The 16,445-nt window shown below is 49.7% G+C and overlaps 1 protein-coding gene across 1 annotated transcript in view; it reads right to left on the minus strand.

Moving 5' to 3' along the window:
- The window catches only part of LOC147117386 (uncharacterized), a 441,284-nt gene that overhangs the window by 99,666 nt on the left and 325,173 nt on the right, over window positions 1–16,445 (minus strand). The gene's annotated exons all lie outside the window — the stretch shown is intronic.

A 16,445-nucleotide genomic window follows, 5' to 3' on the forward strand; every position in this document is an offset into this window, starting at 1 on the left:
TTATCAGTTATGAGCACTCTCTCCTCAGCATGGAATAATAAAAAACCCTCAGTTGTCAGACCCTCCTAAGCCAGTGACTAAAGTGACCTCAGCATATCAATGAAATTATGATTTGATCGTTCCTGTTCTATATCATTTTCTTTTTGCTTCATGGAAATTTAAACAAACATTTAAAATTTAGAGCTTGGCTTAGTCGCTATTCCTTTAGATTGAGATGTGTGGGTAAAGGGATGGGGAGAGTCCTTGAAAGCATTAAATGGACCATCTTGGCTCAATGTCAAAAAAAATGAACTGTGGTCCTTTCACCAACACTGAATACCTACTTCAGTGTAATGAGAGGTAGGGACTTTCGATAATTAATTTGCCATTTTGTCACCCACACCCTCCCCCCTTCTCCTCCGATCCCATAAAACCCAAAGTCCGATCAAACCACAGACCCCCCCGACAAATGCATAATTTGCCTGTAACATTGATTGGTGAGTGGGTGGCAGGTAAAGTGTTGTAACAAATATGGCAACTGTTCCATACATGGCCAACAGGTTCACTTGTTTCTTCCCCGTTCTCTTTAACTGCAAGTGGGACACAGACGCGACCTTCCACCCCCTGCTGAGTTTAGCGCCGGAAAGAACGCGTTACACTACAAATTCTCCGCTCCTCTTATGTTAATTAGCAGGCAGCGCCAAAATGTCTGCATTCTCTCTGCGAGCATCCGTTAGCCTTGGCCAGCGCTGTTACCAGCAGGTTTCCGGCATACTGCAATTTCTAGGCCTGAATATTTTCACTCTCCTGAGCCACATTAACCATTTCATATAGTAGTGCTGTCAACGTGACTGAGCATGTCTAGGTCCCATTCTTCAGTGCATCTTCATCATGCATGCCACATTCTGGTTGCCTTTCCTGCAACATATCACATCTGCGCACACAGCAGTAACCCAATATCTTGCCACACGAGACATCAGCTACAAGCCATTTCTGCCTTTCTGGACTGGAAAGGATCGGGGAGGTGGGGGAGGGGGCGGGGCTGGAGGTAATTGATTAGAATCTCCCGCTACATGGTTGGATAGTGCTCAGATTGCAAATTACAGTCTTATTGTTAAGTTTAGGCAAGGACACAACCCTCTCCAAGAGATTATTAATTAACTATTCTTAACTAATTTCCTGGCCTTTGCTAGACTATGTATGGAATCTAGATTGATGTCCTTTGTTCCCAGGTAACTTATGTTTCTCATGGGTGTACTCACACATCCTGTTCCCTGACCCTTCAGTTCGGGTTATCATAACATTCAACAATGTCACCCATGATCACCTAGGGTGCTGATTTGTGTCATATTACATCATAATGAAGTGTTTCGAGAGACTGGTCTTAGCCCACATCAAAGCCAGTGTTCCTGCCTCTCTTGACCAACACCAGTTTGCCTATCGTGCAAACACATCAACGGAGGATGCAATCACAACTGCTCTACACTCGGCACTGAATCACCTAGATGGTAAGGAGACCTACATCAGAACGCTGTTCATAGACTACAGCTCAGCATTCAACACTATCGTCCCCAACAAGCTGGCCACCAAACTCCAAACTCTTGGCCTGAACACTTCCCTCTGCAACTGGACCCTGGACTTCCAAACAAACAGACCCCAGTCTGTCAAATTAGGTAACCACACCTCCCCCCACCTGATCCTGAACACGGGGGCCCCACAAGGATGTGTGCTGAGCCCCCTCCTCTACTCCCTCTTCACCCACGACTGTGTGGCTGTAAATGGTTCCAACACCATCATCAAGTTTGCGGATGACACCACGGTAGTAGGCCAAATCACCAACACCGATGAGTCAGCCTACAGGGAGGAGGTCCAGCATCTCATGAAGTGGTGCGCCGATAACAACCTGGCCCTTAACACCACGAAAACCAAAGAAATCATTGTGGACTTCAGGAAGTCCAAAGGTGGAAGTCACACCCCCATCCACATCAATGGGGCTCTGGTGGAAAGGGTGGACTATTACGTCCGTGAATGATTGAGACACGGACAGCAGGAGATGAACAAAACACGTCTTTACTGATGGAAGTCAATAGTGAAACTGAAACAACAGAGGCTCCCTAGCGCCTTTTATACAGGGGTGGTCACTGCCGGTACTGCAGTCTGAGACCAGTTATTCTCTTAAAGGTACATACACAACAATTCCTCCCCTTTTAGATAAACAGTACATAACATTCATTTAACAACTAAATGATAACTAATTACAATCACAATTACGGTTGCTAGATACATTGGTTAAGTTTAAGCAATTATAAGTTCAGTCTTTGAGGAGGCTTCCTGATTCTGTCTGGATAACGCCTCTTTGGGGTATCAGGTTCTTCTGGCAATGTTGAGTCGGGATCAATGTCGTTGTTTGGTTCATCTGCTTCCAATATTACCGGTTCTGCGGTAGCTGCAATTGGAACGTCAATTTCATTACCAGGTGTATCAGATCGTGGTGTGGAGTTGACGTTTTCCAGTGACTCTAGAATCTGGTCAGCATGGCGTCTTACAATGCTCTCCCCAACGTCCACGGTATACATGAGAGGTCCTTGCCGTGTACAAATCGTTCCTGGCTGCCATTTCTCTGTGCGGTAGTCCCGGGCCAAAACTGGTTGACCTATCTTAAAACTCCTGGTTGGCCTTTCATTCATATTCTGAAACTGCCTGTTCTTTACATCTCTTCAGACGTTTGGCTTAACCAAATCCAAGCGGCATCGTAGTCTTCGATTGAAGAACATCATGGCTGGAGTTTGGTTGGTAACCGCATGTGTCGCATTCCGGTAGGCAAACAAGAAGTTGTCCACCTTGTGTTGTAGGGGTATATCTTCATTACACATTGCCTTGATAGCCTTCTTGAATGTTTGGACAAACCTCTCGGCCAATCCATTAGTGGCTGGATGATATGGGGCAGATGTATAATGCTTAACACCATTGTTCTTTAAGAACCTCCGGAACTCTTCAGACACAAACTGTGGTCCATTGTCAGAGCAAATCTGTTCAGGCAGCCCATTCCTGGCGAATATGGTTCGTAAAACTGCGATAGTTTTTTCCGTGGTGGTTGAGGACATTTTTATTACCTCTGGCCACTTTGAATGTGCATCCACCGCAATTAAAAACATCGAGTCCATGAAGGGACCAGCAAAATCAATGTGCACCCTTTGCCATGGAGATGAGGGCCACTCCCATGGAGGCAGAGGAGCTTGTGGTGGGGTGTTTTGGACCTTCTGGCATCCTGCACAGCTCTTGGTCATCTCTTCGATTTCTCTATCGATTCCCGGCCACCACACAAACGCTCTGGCTAAGTTCTTCATTTTTACCCCACCCAGATGACCCTCATGAAGCTCATTGAGCACTCTATCCGTCAACTTAGGTGGAATTACGACTCTGGATCCACACATCAAGGTTCCTCTGCACACTGACAGCTGTTCTCTTCTCGGCGAGAATGCTGGCAGCAGTGGTTCGCCATGTGCTGGCCATCCCTTCACCGTTAAATCATAGACCCGTGATAGTGTCGGGTCATTCCGTGTTTCCTTTTCTATGTTTGCATTCATCACAGGGAGACATTCGACTATGGTCGAGTGGAATAACTCCATTGGATCCACTGCAAGGTCTTCTTCTTCCACCGTCAGCAACAGTAGACGTGACAATCCATCAGCATTTCCATGCTGTTTAGTTCCTTTGTACTCGATGTCATATTGGTGTGCCCCTAGGAAAAGGGACCACCTATGCAGCCGTTGTGCTGTCATTATCGGTACGCCCTTCTGAGGGTTGAAAATGGAGACAAGAGATTGATGATCGGTTAGTAGAGTAAATTTTTGACCGTGCAGGTAGTGATTGAACTTCTTCACCCCCCCACACTAGGCTGAGGGCCTCTCTGTCAATCTGGGCGTAGTTACGCTCGGCAGAAGTTAACGAGCGTGACGCAAAAGCTATCGGCCTCTCTAAACCATCATGGAATTTATGTGACAGTACCGCCCCAATGCCGTAGGGAGACGCATCACACGCCAGTCTGATCGGCAGTGCTGGGTTGTAGTGAGCCAATACTTCCCTTGAAGTGATTAAGTCCTTACTCTTCTGAAAGGCCCGCTTACAATCATCGCTCCATTTCCATGCTACCCCTGTTCGTAGCATAGCGTTCAGTGGGTGCAGAAGTGTCGACAAATTCGGCAAAAACTTATGGTAGCAATTCACCAATCCGAGGAATGACCTCAGTTGCGACACATTTTCAGGCGCTGGGGCCTTAACAATCGCTTCAATTTTGTCAGGGGACTTATGTAACCCCTCTTCATCAATCACGTGGCCACAATACGATATCTGTTTCTTAAAAAATTCGCACTTGGGGCAGTTGGCTCGCAGCCCATGTTCCCGTAGTCTAGTGAGCACCTGTTCTAGGTTGTTAAGGTGTTCACTGTCATCGTCACCTGTCACAAGGATGTCGTCCAAGTAACACTGAGTCCCCGGAATCCCTTGCAGGACTTGTTCCATCGCTCTTTGCCATATCGCCGGAGCCGATGCTACTCCGAATACCAATTGATGATACTGGTAAAGACCTTTGTGAGTGTTTATCGTGAGATACTTCCTAGAGGACTCTTCAACCTCCATCTGCAAATATGCTTGTGCTAGCTCAATTTTTGTAAAACGCTTCCCTCCAGTGAGGCGAAGATGTCTTCTATCCTTGGAAGAGGATATTGTACTGTGTGAAGGACTGGGTTCACCGTCACCTTGAAATCCCCACAGATGCGAATCTTCCTTGGCTTCCCGGACTTATTGCTTAACGTTTTCTTCATGACAGGAACAATGGGTGTCGCCCACTCGCTCTAGTCGACCTTAGACAACACGCCTGCCTTCTCCAGATTCTCCAGCTCTGCCTCGATGGCTGGGCGAATTGCATATGGTACCGGTCTTGCTTTGAAAAACTTGGGAACTGCATTCTCTTCTATTTTTATCGAGGCGGTTACGCCTTTAAGCGTGCCCAGTTCTTGTTGAAATACCTCTTTGGCGTTAGCTAAGATTGTTGACAATCATCCAGGAGTGACGTCTTCATCTTTTTTACCGTCCACCGTCATTGCATGAATGGAGTGCCAATCAAAGTTTATCTTCCTGATCCATTCCCGTCCCAATAACGGTGGTCCACCATTTGGCAGTATGTAGAGATACAATTTCCGTATTTTCTTGCCGTTGTATTCGACAGGCACCCTTATTTTTCCTCTGGGGTATACTTTTTGCCCCGTATACGTCGTCAAGACGATGGATGTCTCTCTCAAGGGTATGTGTGAAAATAGCCGCTCGTAGTCTCGTCGATTCATGACGGTTAGCGCTGATCCTGTATCCAATTCCATTTTAACTTGGGACCCTGCTATCGTGAGGGTGACCCAAGTGGTTCAGTGATCCTCTTTTGCGATTACATTGTGAAGTTTGAGACAGCTTAGTCTCCTGTTCCCGGATTCACTATCGCTCATCTGGTCTTTGGAACTACTGTCCGTCATCTTTTGTACTTTCTTGTACGGTTCCTTAGTAGCCTTTTTGTTGTCGCTGGTCTTCTTCCCAGACCTGCAAACTCGTGCAATGTGTCCCATCTTCCCACATTGCCTGCATATTTTGTCTTTGGGCCAGCAGTCCTTCTGGTCATGGTTAGTTCTGCCGCAGCGATAACATTTTGCAAATCCCCGTGTCATTTCGTGGGTGCCGTATTCCTGTGGTTTTTGTTGAATTTCTGCAGCTCCCCTGGCTGCTGCTTCATATGATACTGCCACGCTGAAAGCCTTATCTAGCGTCAGCTCTTTCTCTGAGAGTAACTTCTTCTGTGTTCCTTCACTCAGGAGTCCACAGACAAATTTGTCCCGTAGGGTATCTGCCAGTCCTGCTCCGAACTGGCAGTGCTTTGATAGCTTGCGTAATTCCGTAAGGTACTCAGCATTGCTCTCATCTTTATGCTGAGTTCTCCTGTGGAATTTAAATCTTTCTGCTATTAACAGCGGTGCAAGGTTTAGGTGTTCCTGTAGGACAGCAACAATTTCGTTAAAACCCTTCGCCTTCGGTTTGGCTGGAGTAACCAGGTCCCGCAATAGGCCGTATGTTCTAGCGCCCATTAAGTTTAGCAATATCGATGCCTTTTTCTCCTCCGCTATTTCGTTTGCCTCGAAATATACCTCGACTCTTTCCACATACGTGGTCCAGTCCTCTATTGCATTATCAAAAGCAGTGATACAGCCAGTCTTCGGCATCTTGCAAATCTAAAATGGCGCCTCCCGCGCTTTGCCTTCTTCCCCGATTTAACAAAATGGCACCTCCCGCGCTTTGCCTTCTTCCCCGCTGATTAAGATGGCGCCTCCCGCGCTTTGCCTTCTTCCCCGCTGTTGCTAGCGCTGCTTTCCGCGGTTCCCGTTGCAACCTGCAGCTCCTCGCGGTTTCTTGCGCGTTTAATATTTCTTTTTTTATTATTTTCCCATCGTGGAACAACCCTGTGGGACTCTTGCCTCCCTCTTCGCGGGTCTATATGCAGCCCGGCTTTGTAGCACCAGCCGCGCCCTGTGTGCTCCACCCTCTCTCTCTCTTCTTCCCGACAACGCTGCTCGGCCCCGTTGCAAACCACCCGCTCGAGTTCGCGACCGCCACAGCCCAGGAAGGATCAGTGCACTACCTGCCACCAGCCCGATTAGCTGAAGCACCGTCGACAGGAACCAGGCCCCGCTTCCGACAGCTTCTCCAGCAATCTTCAACTCCGCTATCACAGGGGCGGATGCCCATGGTCGACGCCCGTTTCTACTGCCTCTTACTTTCTTTACTTTCTGGCCTCGACCTCTGCTCACTTCGCTGTAGGAATGGATCCCAGGAGGGGGTGCAGACTGTAGGTAGGTTTGTATCTGCTCGTCGCCAGTATTACGTCTGTGAATGATTGAGACACGGACAGCAGGAGTTGAACAAAACACGTCTTTACTGATGGAAGTCAATAGTGAAACTGAAACAACAGAGGCTCCCTAGCGCCTTTTATACAGGGGTGGTCACTGCCGGTACTGCAGTCTGAGACCAGTTATTCTCTTAAAGGTACATACACAACATGGACAGCTTTAAGTTCCTCGGAGTCCACATCACGGAAGACCTCTCCTGGTCCCGCAACACCTCCTCTCTGGTGAAGAAGGCCCAGCAGCGCTTATATTTCCTAAGGAGGCTGAAGGGATGTAACCTGTCACCCCTGATCCTCTCTAACTTTTACCGCTGCACTACAGAGAGCATCCTGACAAACTGTATCACAGTATGGTATGGCAGCTGTAGCTACTATGACCGGAAAGCCCTGCAGCGGGTAGTCAAAACTGCCCAACGCATTACCGGCACCCGGCTACCGACCATAGAGCACATATACCAGAAACGCTGTCTACGGAGTTCACGGTCCATCATCAAAGACCCTACCCACCCCAGCCACAGTCTGTTCGCCCTCCTGCCATCTGGGAGACGCTACAGATGCATTCGCACCCGTACGACCAGATTTAGGAACAGCTTCTTTCCCAGGGCTGTCATCCTACTGAACTCCACAAATAAACTCTAAAGCCTGCACATCTGCCAATGCACTTTATTATGGTTATATTTATGTTAATATACTACAAGCCAAATGTATGTTGAATGTTTAAATGTCTTAATTCAAATGTACACTCTCGGGAGCCGCAAGTCTACATTTCGTTGTACTGCACTTGTGCACTAACAATGACAATAAAAGTTGATTTGATTTGATTTGATTTTAGACGCCAGTTGGTGATGTAATTCTCTTGCTTCCACCTCATACCCCCAGTCATAGAAACACAGAAGATAGGAGCAGGAGTAGGCCATTCGGCCCCTCGAGCCTGCTCCTCCATTCAATGAGATCATGGCTGATCATCCAAATTCAGAACCCTGTTCCTGCCTTCTCCCCATATCCCTTGTTCCCTTTAGCCTTAAGAAATATACCTAACTCCTTCTTGAATATATTTAATGAATTGGCCTCTACTGCCTTCTTTGGTAGAGAATTCCACAGGTTCACCACTCTCTGGGTGAAGAAATGCCTCCTCATCTCTGTCCTAAATGGCTTACCCCTTAGCCTTAGACTGTGACCCCTGGTTCTGGACTCCCCGACCATCGGGAACATCCTTCCTGCATCTACTCTGTCTAGTCCTGATGGAATTTTATAAGTTTCAATGAGATCCTCTCTCATTCTTCTAAACTCCAGCGAGTACAAGCCCAATCGACCCAATCTCTCCTCATACGTCATTCCTGCCATCCCAGGTATCAGCCTGGTGAATCTTCGCTGCACTCCTTCCAGGGCAAGAACATCCTTCCTCAGATAAGGCGACCAAAACTGCACACAATACTCAAGATGTGGTCTCACCAAGGCCCAGTACAACTGCAGCAAGACATCCTTGTTCCTGTACTCAAACCCTCTCACTACGAAGGCCAACATACCATTTGCCTTCTTAACCGCCTGCTGCACCTGCATGCTTACCTTCAGCAACTGGTGCACAAGGACGCCCAGGTCTCGTTGCACTTCCCCTTTTCCCAATCTATTGCCATTCAGATAATAATCTGCCTTCCTGTTTTTGACACCAAAGTGGATAACCTCGCATTTATCCACGTTATATTGCATCTGCCATGCTTCTGCCCAATCACCCAACCTGTCCAAATCATACTGGAGTTTCTTGGCATCCTCCTCACAGTACACACGCCCACGCAGCTTTGTGTCGTCTGCAAACTTGGAGATATTACATCTAGTTCCCTCATCCTTTCTCCGTCCTGATTCACAAGTACAATCTTGTCAACTCACTTACGCATTAGCCCTGGAGGGACCTTACCATCCAATAAACTAACAGGGATAAATATCTAGTTCAGCCTATTTGTGAGTCTTGACCAAGGCTGAGAGAAGCGTCAGACTTAGATTTCTTTTTCATTCTCAGGGTGTGGACGTTGTTGACAAGGTTCATATTTATTGCTCATCCCTAGTTGCCCTGAGGAGGTGGTGGTGAGCCATGGTTTTAACCACTGTACACAGTTTGATACAACTGAGTGACTTGTTAGGCCACTTCAAAGGGCAACTAAGAGTCAATCATGTTATTGTGGGACCCGAGTCACATATAGGTAATGATGGCAGGTTTCGGTCCCTAAAGAACATTACAGTATTTGGGTTTTTACGACAATCCGACAGCTTTGTGATGAAGTGAAAGGAAACCCAAAGTTGGGAGCACAATCTGTGGGGAGTAAGTGATACAGCAGCTTCTCCCCTGTTTCAGAGATGGCTAATTAGACATGCATGAAGTGGCTGTGAGATAGATTACCCAATTTTACATTGCAGGGCCCCCTCCCCAGAGGACACCAAGCCATCATTTATGGCTGCAGGTGGTAAGCTTGCTCAATCCTACGCACACTACTTTCTGGACGTGGGATTGGGTGGTGAAAAAGTCATACAAAAGAATTTGGCAAGGAAATAGCTCTCGACGTGTATCTTGTGCATGACCCAAATATTGCTCAATTCAAAGAGTTGCCTGTACTCCTCATTCAAGCCAAACACTTGCACTACCTTACTGCACATTTTTTGCATTTCATGCATACCCAGCCCTCGGTTTGGCACACCTTCAATGTAGAATTGGAAACGTTGCCATGCTCACTTCTTTCAAGGTCCTATCACCAAAGGTCAATTTGATGTAGATTCACTTACTGACACTTGGGTTGGTGTGCAGGCTGTGCACATGTCTGTCACTGTGCATGTACTCTTTCAACTTCCAACATATCAAGACTGATTGGAAAAACAAATGTCACTTTAAGGGCCCAATCCCAACCTGGAGAGCAGTGTCCCTCATCAAATCTCCTGTGATACGCCCAAGAAGAACTGACGCATTCTGTGGACCACCCTACATGGGTAATAGTGGGTCAGTACTACCCGCCTCAGATACAGGCAGATAGCAGGTATCCTTCAGATGAATCCGCTAGAATTTTTCTTTGTCCTCCAGCTCAGAGGATAAGAGGAATTCCAAAGGAATTCCAGAGGGGCTGTTGAACATGACAGTGAAACACCCATGGCTGGCAAGTGGTAACAGGGCTCAAATAAAAATGAGAAAGTAAAAAAAGAGTTCAAAACTAACCTACGGAGGAAAACCATTAAAAAAAAATCAAATTTGAGTATGATACTGTTTTAGAGGAGAAGGGAGGCACTTCCCGTGGCTGTGCGTTATGAAGGCCTAACCTATACTCCAGCTATTTTCACTGCACCTGGATGAGCTTACTCCAATGGAGCAAAGCAGTGCCAATTCCAGAGAAGGCAGCCACACCCCCAGAATGCGTGACCATAGATGAGACTTGCCCCATGGATCAGAGTGCAAGCCTTGATGTCCTCCAGCAGAGACCCAGCGCAATACCCAGTACAGGCACAGGAACCAAGCTTCTCATTTTCTCCTCCCTCCACAGACTGTTTCTTGTGCCTGTGTTGCCAGTTCAAGCGAATGCATTTCAGAACCTGAGAAATCTGACTATCATCTGGACATTGAACAATTGCAAATTTTTATGGTAAAAATGTGTTCAAATCACATTGCTCTGTCCCATATACCAGACCAACTAGATACTGTGTTTTTTTGTAGTAGAAAAAGGATAACATTTAGTTCAAGTTAGTATAGGTTCAAACAATAGGAAAAGTTCTTCACTCCTGCCCTTCCAGTGGAGAGTCCCTCTTCAAGGGAGCACAGGTTGGAGGCAGGGCTACAGCACGTAACACAGATTCTCTGACCAGCTTTCCCTTACAGCACAGCTTTCTGCTGGGAGTGTGGGATTGGTAAATTTACCTTTATATGCCACTAAAGATTGCAAATATTGGCCTAGAAATTGGGTTTTGGCGCAGCGACGGCTTTAGCGCCGGAAGTTAGTGCCGGAGCTAAGTCGCGCTGGGCGGGCCAAAAATTCACTACTTCTGCGCCCAAACGGCTGCCGGCGCTGCTGAAAGCTGTTAGCGCCTGAAAACTGGCGCTATGCGCTGAATTTCGGCGCTATTCCGGCGCTGCGGCGCCCGCTGCGGTGCGGCAGGTTCGGGAAGTGCAGGCCTCCTCCTTCCCTTAAGGAGGAGCTGCCTGCACCTGGCCGCGGCCCGCGATAATCTTTTTAAAAATGAGCCCGGCACCTCGGACAAGTGCCGGGCTTGCTTCTGTTCCGGGGGGGGGGGGGGGGGGAAGTCCGGGGAGGGAGCTGCGGCCAGGCGGGCGGCGGGAAAGCGGCCGGCCGCCGTGGGGCCTTTAATGCGCTGGCGCAACGTTCTGTAAGGCACCTCTGCCAGAACGTTGCTTGCGGCTGCCACGGGCGAGGCGGCCGCAACTCAATTTCTGAGTTCGGGCGGGTTACCATGGCAACCGGGACGCTGCGCACACCGATGACGTCATCGGTGCCGGCGCAGCGCTACTGGCCTAACGCCGATTTAGGGCCCCTGTCAATTTCAAAACTGGCCATAACTTCGCCGCTAGGCCCTCTAGCGCCTCAAAAGCGGCGCTAAGGCCAGTGAATTTCTAGGCCATTATCTCTTCATTCTTTAATTTTGAATGGAGTGTATGGCCTTACAATTTTTTGTTGGGGAATTTTAATTCCTCCCGTTCAGCAGAAATGTGCGGGCAAGTGGTTAACATTGGACAACTTCATTTCCCACTCTGTTCCTGACAATTTTGGATTTTTTGGGCGAGAAATTCGGTATTGCTCCGTTTTGGGGCACTAAATTTTGAAATTGTAAAACATTAGCGCCAAAACAGTCGGAGGTTTCCCTAAACTGGCTTTTAGTGCTCCTGGAACGAGCTCGAGCACTAAATCAAACGCTAATGACCCAAGGAGAGCACTCCAGGGGCGCTACCAGCAGAGCAATAATAACCCAAGGAGAGCACTCCAGGGGCGCTACCAGCAGAGCAATAATGACCCAAGGAGAGCACTCCAGGGGTGCTACCAGCAGAGCAATAATGACCCAAGGAGAGCACTACAGGGGCGCTACCAGCAGAGCAATAATGACCCAAGGAGAGCACTACAGGGGCGCTACCAGCAGAGCACTAATGACCCAAGGAGAGCACTCCAGGGGCGCTACCAGCAGAGCACTAATGACCCAAGGAGAGCACTACAGGGGCGCTACCAGCAGAGCAATAATGACCCAAGGAGAGCACTACAGGGGCGCTACCAGCAGAGCAATAATGACCCAAGGAGAGCACTCCAGGGGCGCTACCAGCAGAGCAATAATGACCCAAGGAGAGCACTACAGGGGCGCTACCAGCAGAGCAATAATGACCTAAGGAGAGCACTCCAGGGGTGCTACCAGCAGAGCAATAATGAGCCAAGGAGAGCACTCCAGGGGCGCTACCAGCAGAGCAATAATGACCCAAGGAGAGCACTCCAGGGGCGCTACCAGCAGAGCACTAATGACCCAAGGAGAGCACTCCAGGGGCGCTACCAGCAGAGCAATAATGACCCAAGGAGAGCACTCCAGGGGCGCTACCAGCAGAGCAATAATGACCCAAGGAGAGCACTACAGGGGCGCTACCAGCAGAGCAATAATGACCCAAGGAGAGCACTCCAGGGGCGCTACCAGCAGAGCAATAATGACCTAAGGAGAGCACTCCAGGGGTGCTACCAGCAGAGCACTAATGACCCAAGGAGAGCACTACAGGGGCGCTACCAGCAGAGCAATAATGACCCAAGGAGAGCACTACAGGGGCGCTACCAGCAGAGCAATAATGACCCAAGGAGAGCACTCCAGGGGCGCTACCAGCAGAGCAATAATGACCCAAGGAGAGCACTCCAGGGGTGCTACCAGCAGAGCAATAATGACCCAAGGAGAGCACTCCAGGGGCGCTACCAGCAGAGCAATAATGACCCAAGGAGAGCACTCCAGGGGTGCTACCAGCAGAGCAATAATGACCCAAGGAGAGCACTCCAGGGGTGCTACCAGCAGAGCAATAATGACCCAAGGAGAGCACTCCAGGGGCGCTACCAGCAGAGCAATAATGACCCAAGGAGAGCACTCCAGGGGTGCTACCAGCAGAGCACTAATGACCCAAGGAGAGCACTACAGGGGCGCTACCAGCAGAGCAATAATGACCCAAGGAGAGCACTACAGGGGTGCTACCAGCAGAGCAATAATGACCCAAGGAGAGCACTCCAGGGGTGCTACCAGCAGAGCAATAATGACCCAAGGAGAGCACTCCAGGGGCGCTACCAGCAGAGCAATAATGACCCAAGGAGAGCACTACAGGGGTGCTACCAGCAGAGCAATAATGACCCAAGGAGAGCACTCCAGGGGCGCTACCAGCAAAGCAATAATGACCCAAGGAGAGCACTCCAGGGGCACTACCAGCAGAGCACTAATGACCCAAGGAGAGCACTACAGGGGCGCTACCAGCAGAGCAATAATGACCCAAGGAGAGCACTCCAGGGGCGCTACCAGCAGAGCAATAATGACCCAAGGAGAGCACTCCAGGGGCGCTAACAGCAGAGCAATAATGACCCAAGGAGAGCACTACAGGGGTGCTACCAGCAGAGCAATAATGACCCAAGGAGAGCACTCCAGGGGTGCTACCAGCAGAGCAATAATGACCCAAGGAGAGCACTCCAGGGGCGCTACCAGCAGAGCAATAATGACCCAAGGAGAGCACTACAGGGGCGCTACCAGCAGAGCAATAATGACCCAAGGAGAGCACTCCAGGGGCGCTACCAGCAGAGCAATAATGACCCAAGGAGAGCACTACAGGGGTGCTACCAGCAGAGCAATAATGACCCAAGGAGAGCACTCCAGGGGTGCTACCAGCAGAGCAATAATGACCCAAGGAGAGCACTCCAGGGGCGCTACCAGCAGAGCAATAATGACCCAAGGAGAGCACTACAGGGGTGCTACCAGCAGAGCAATAATGACCCAAGGAGAGCACTCCAGGGGTGCTACCAGCAGAGCAATAATGACCCAAGGAGAGCACTCCAGGGGCGCTACCAGCAGAGCAATAATGACCCAAGGAGAGCACTACAGGGGCGCTACCAGCAGAGCAATAATGACCCAAGGAGAGCACTCCAGGGGCGCTACCAGCAGAGCAATAATGACCCAAGGAGAGCACTCCAGGGGCGCTACCAGCAGAGCAATAATGACCCAAGGAGACCACTCCAGGGGTGCTACCAGCAGAGCAATAATGACCCAAGGAGAGCACTCCAGGGGCGCTACCAGCAGAGCAATAATGACCCAAGGAGAGCACTCCAGGGGCGCTACCAGCAGAGCAATAATGACCCAAGGAGAGCACTACAGGGGCACTACCAGCAGAGCAATAATGACCCAAGGAGAGCACTACAGGGGCGCTACCAGCAGAGCAATAATGACCCAAGGAGAGCACTACAGGGGTGCTACCAGCAGAGCAATAATGAATTTCAGGTGCTATGCAATCAGGAATGATCCTTCACACCGGCTCCTTCCAGCTCTTAAATGGGAGGTTGCATCATTGTGCAGATCTTCATTATCAGCATTGCTGGCTGTGAAGGCGACCATGCAAGCAATTCAATCCCCTGATCGTGATGGCTGATCCCACTCCCAGTGAGAGAGCTCGTCGTTTCACAGACGAGGCATTGGTTGCGGGAGTGGAGCAAAGGAGGGCAGTGCTGTTCCCGGACACTGGAAGGAGGCCATTGCCCCAGGTATTCAGGGCAATGTGGAGGGAAGTAGCCCAGGCGGTCTCGGCCAGTATTGTGGTCGTACGCAGCCTGACAGTGCCGGAAGAAATTCAACGACCTCATTTGGGTGATCCGCCAGCAGATTGGTAGGGATGCTGAGGTGCTGCCCCGGGTCAGTGGGTCCTCTCTCAGGATGACAGCATTCTGATGATCTGCTCAATGATGTTCCTGGTGGAAGCATGTCTCTCATTGTATGAGTGCTGGAGTTGCAATGGGGAGTCATGAGCCAGGTGGAGAGCAGATAGCCCTTGTCACCTAGCAGCCATCCGCTAGCTTGATTTGGTGGCTGGAAGAGTGCTGGCGCACCGGTTTGCCGCAGGATGAATGCATCGTGGCTGCCACCAGGATAGCGGGCATTGACGGTGAGCATGTGCTGTGTGTGGTCATACACCAACTGCACATTAAGTGAATGGTAGCCTTTGCGGTTACGGAATACCTCAGGATTATTATGAGGTGCCCGCAAAACGACGTGGGTGCAGTCAATGGCACCCTGCACCATGGGGAAGCCCACTATCCTGGCAAAGCAACATGCACTCTCGTGCTGCTTCTCTCTAGTCATGGGGAAGGAAATGTAATCCCTTCTCCTTCTGTAGAGAGCATCTGTGACCTCACAGATGCAGCAATGGACAGCGAACTGCAATATGCTAGATATGTCTCCTGTTGCACACGGTAAGGATCCAATGGCATAGAAATTGTGGATTGTTGACTGCCATTGAGAGAGACGTGGTGCTCCTGATGTGAGGTTCGAGGTCTGGCTGCAGGAGGTGGCAGAGCTCTGTGACTACGTCCTTGGTGAAGCAGAGCCTTCTAAGACACTGCTCCTCAGTGAGATTGAAGTAGGAGAAATGCTGCCGAAATACCCTTGGAGGGTAAGGCCTCCTGTTAAAGGCCCTGTTGGCCCGCCTCCCTCTGGCCACATTTTGAAATCTTTCTCTCTGCCTCCGCTGCCTCCGACGGTGATGCTGGAGGGCGAGGTCCAGTGCCAGTACAGCCCCCATTAAATGATGGAAATGTTGCACTAGCAAATGTAACCCAAATGAAAGTGATAAATTTTTCTCAGTCAGAATACTCCTTCAAGTTGAGAACACTCAAATTGCTCAAAACACCTGTTTGCTTTTGTCAAGCTGACAAAGCAACATTCTTTGTCGATTAAAAAAAGCCCAGAAGTTGACGCCTTTATATAGCGCTCCTCCAGCGCTCATCCAACTGCATTCTGCCTCCTCTATCTGTTGTTGCTAACGGCAGGCACTCAGGCAGGGGGCGAGAGTGAACTTCTGAGCCGGGGCGCTGCGCACCCGGATGACGTCACGATCTCCGGCCGCAAGAGAGCATGGCGTTAGTGGTTACTGCTGCCGCAAACCTCCATTTCAATTTTGCAGGCATTGGTACTATCGCCGTGCCCGGTCACAGAGCCGGTAGCGCCCTGTTAGCACCCACTGGAGGTGCTAACGGGAGGCGCTAAGGTGTCTCATTTCTCCCCCTAACACTATTAATTTAGCAGTGGATGAGGTGTCCGCCAGGCTCAATGGGTGCCTCTTGAATTAATACAAATCAGAGTCCCATGATGTCAATGGAACCCCGATCGTATTTTAACCCAGGCCTGAGCGGGAAAACCAGTACGCCAGGTGGAAAAAAAGGGTTAAAAAATTCTTTTGTAGGGCCTGGGGTAGCACAAGGAATGTTGCGGCCTCCCCTGCCCTGGACTCCTCACCCTCCCCTCCCATGAGACACTCCCGAAATCCCCTCCCCAT

Source organism: Somniosus microcephalus, chromosome 5 (genome assembly GCF_052327205.1).
Source record: "Somniosus microcephalus isolate GS21.2 chromosome 5, FLI_Smic_1.0, whole genome shotgun sequence".
NCBI classification, from domain to species: domain Eukaryota; kingdom Metazoa; phylum Chordata; class Chondrichthyes; order Squaliformes; family Somniosidae; genus Somniosus; species Somniosus microcephalus.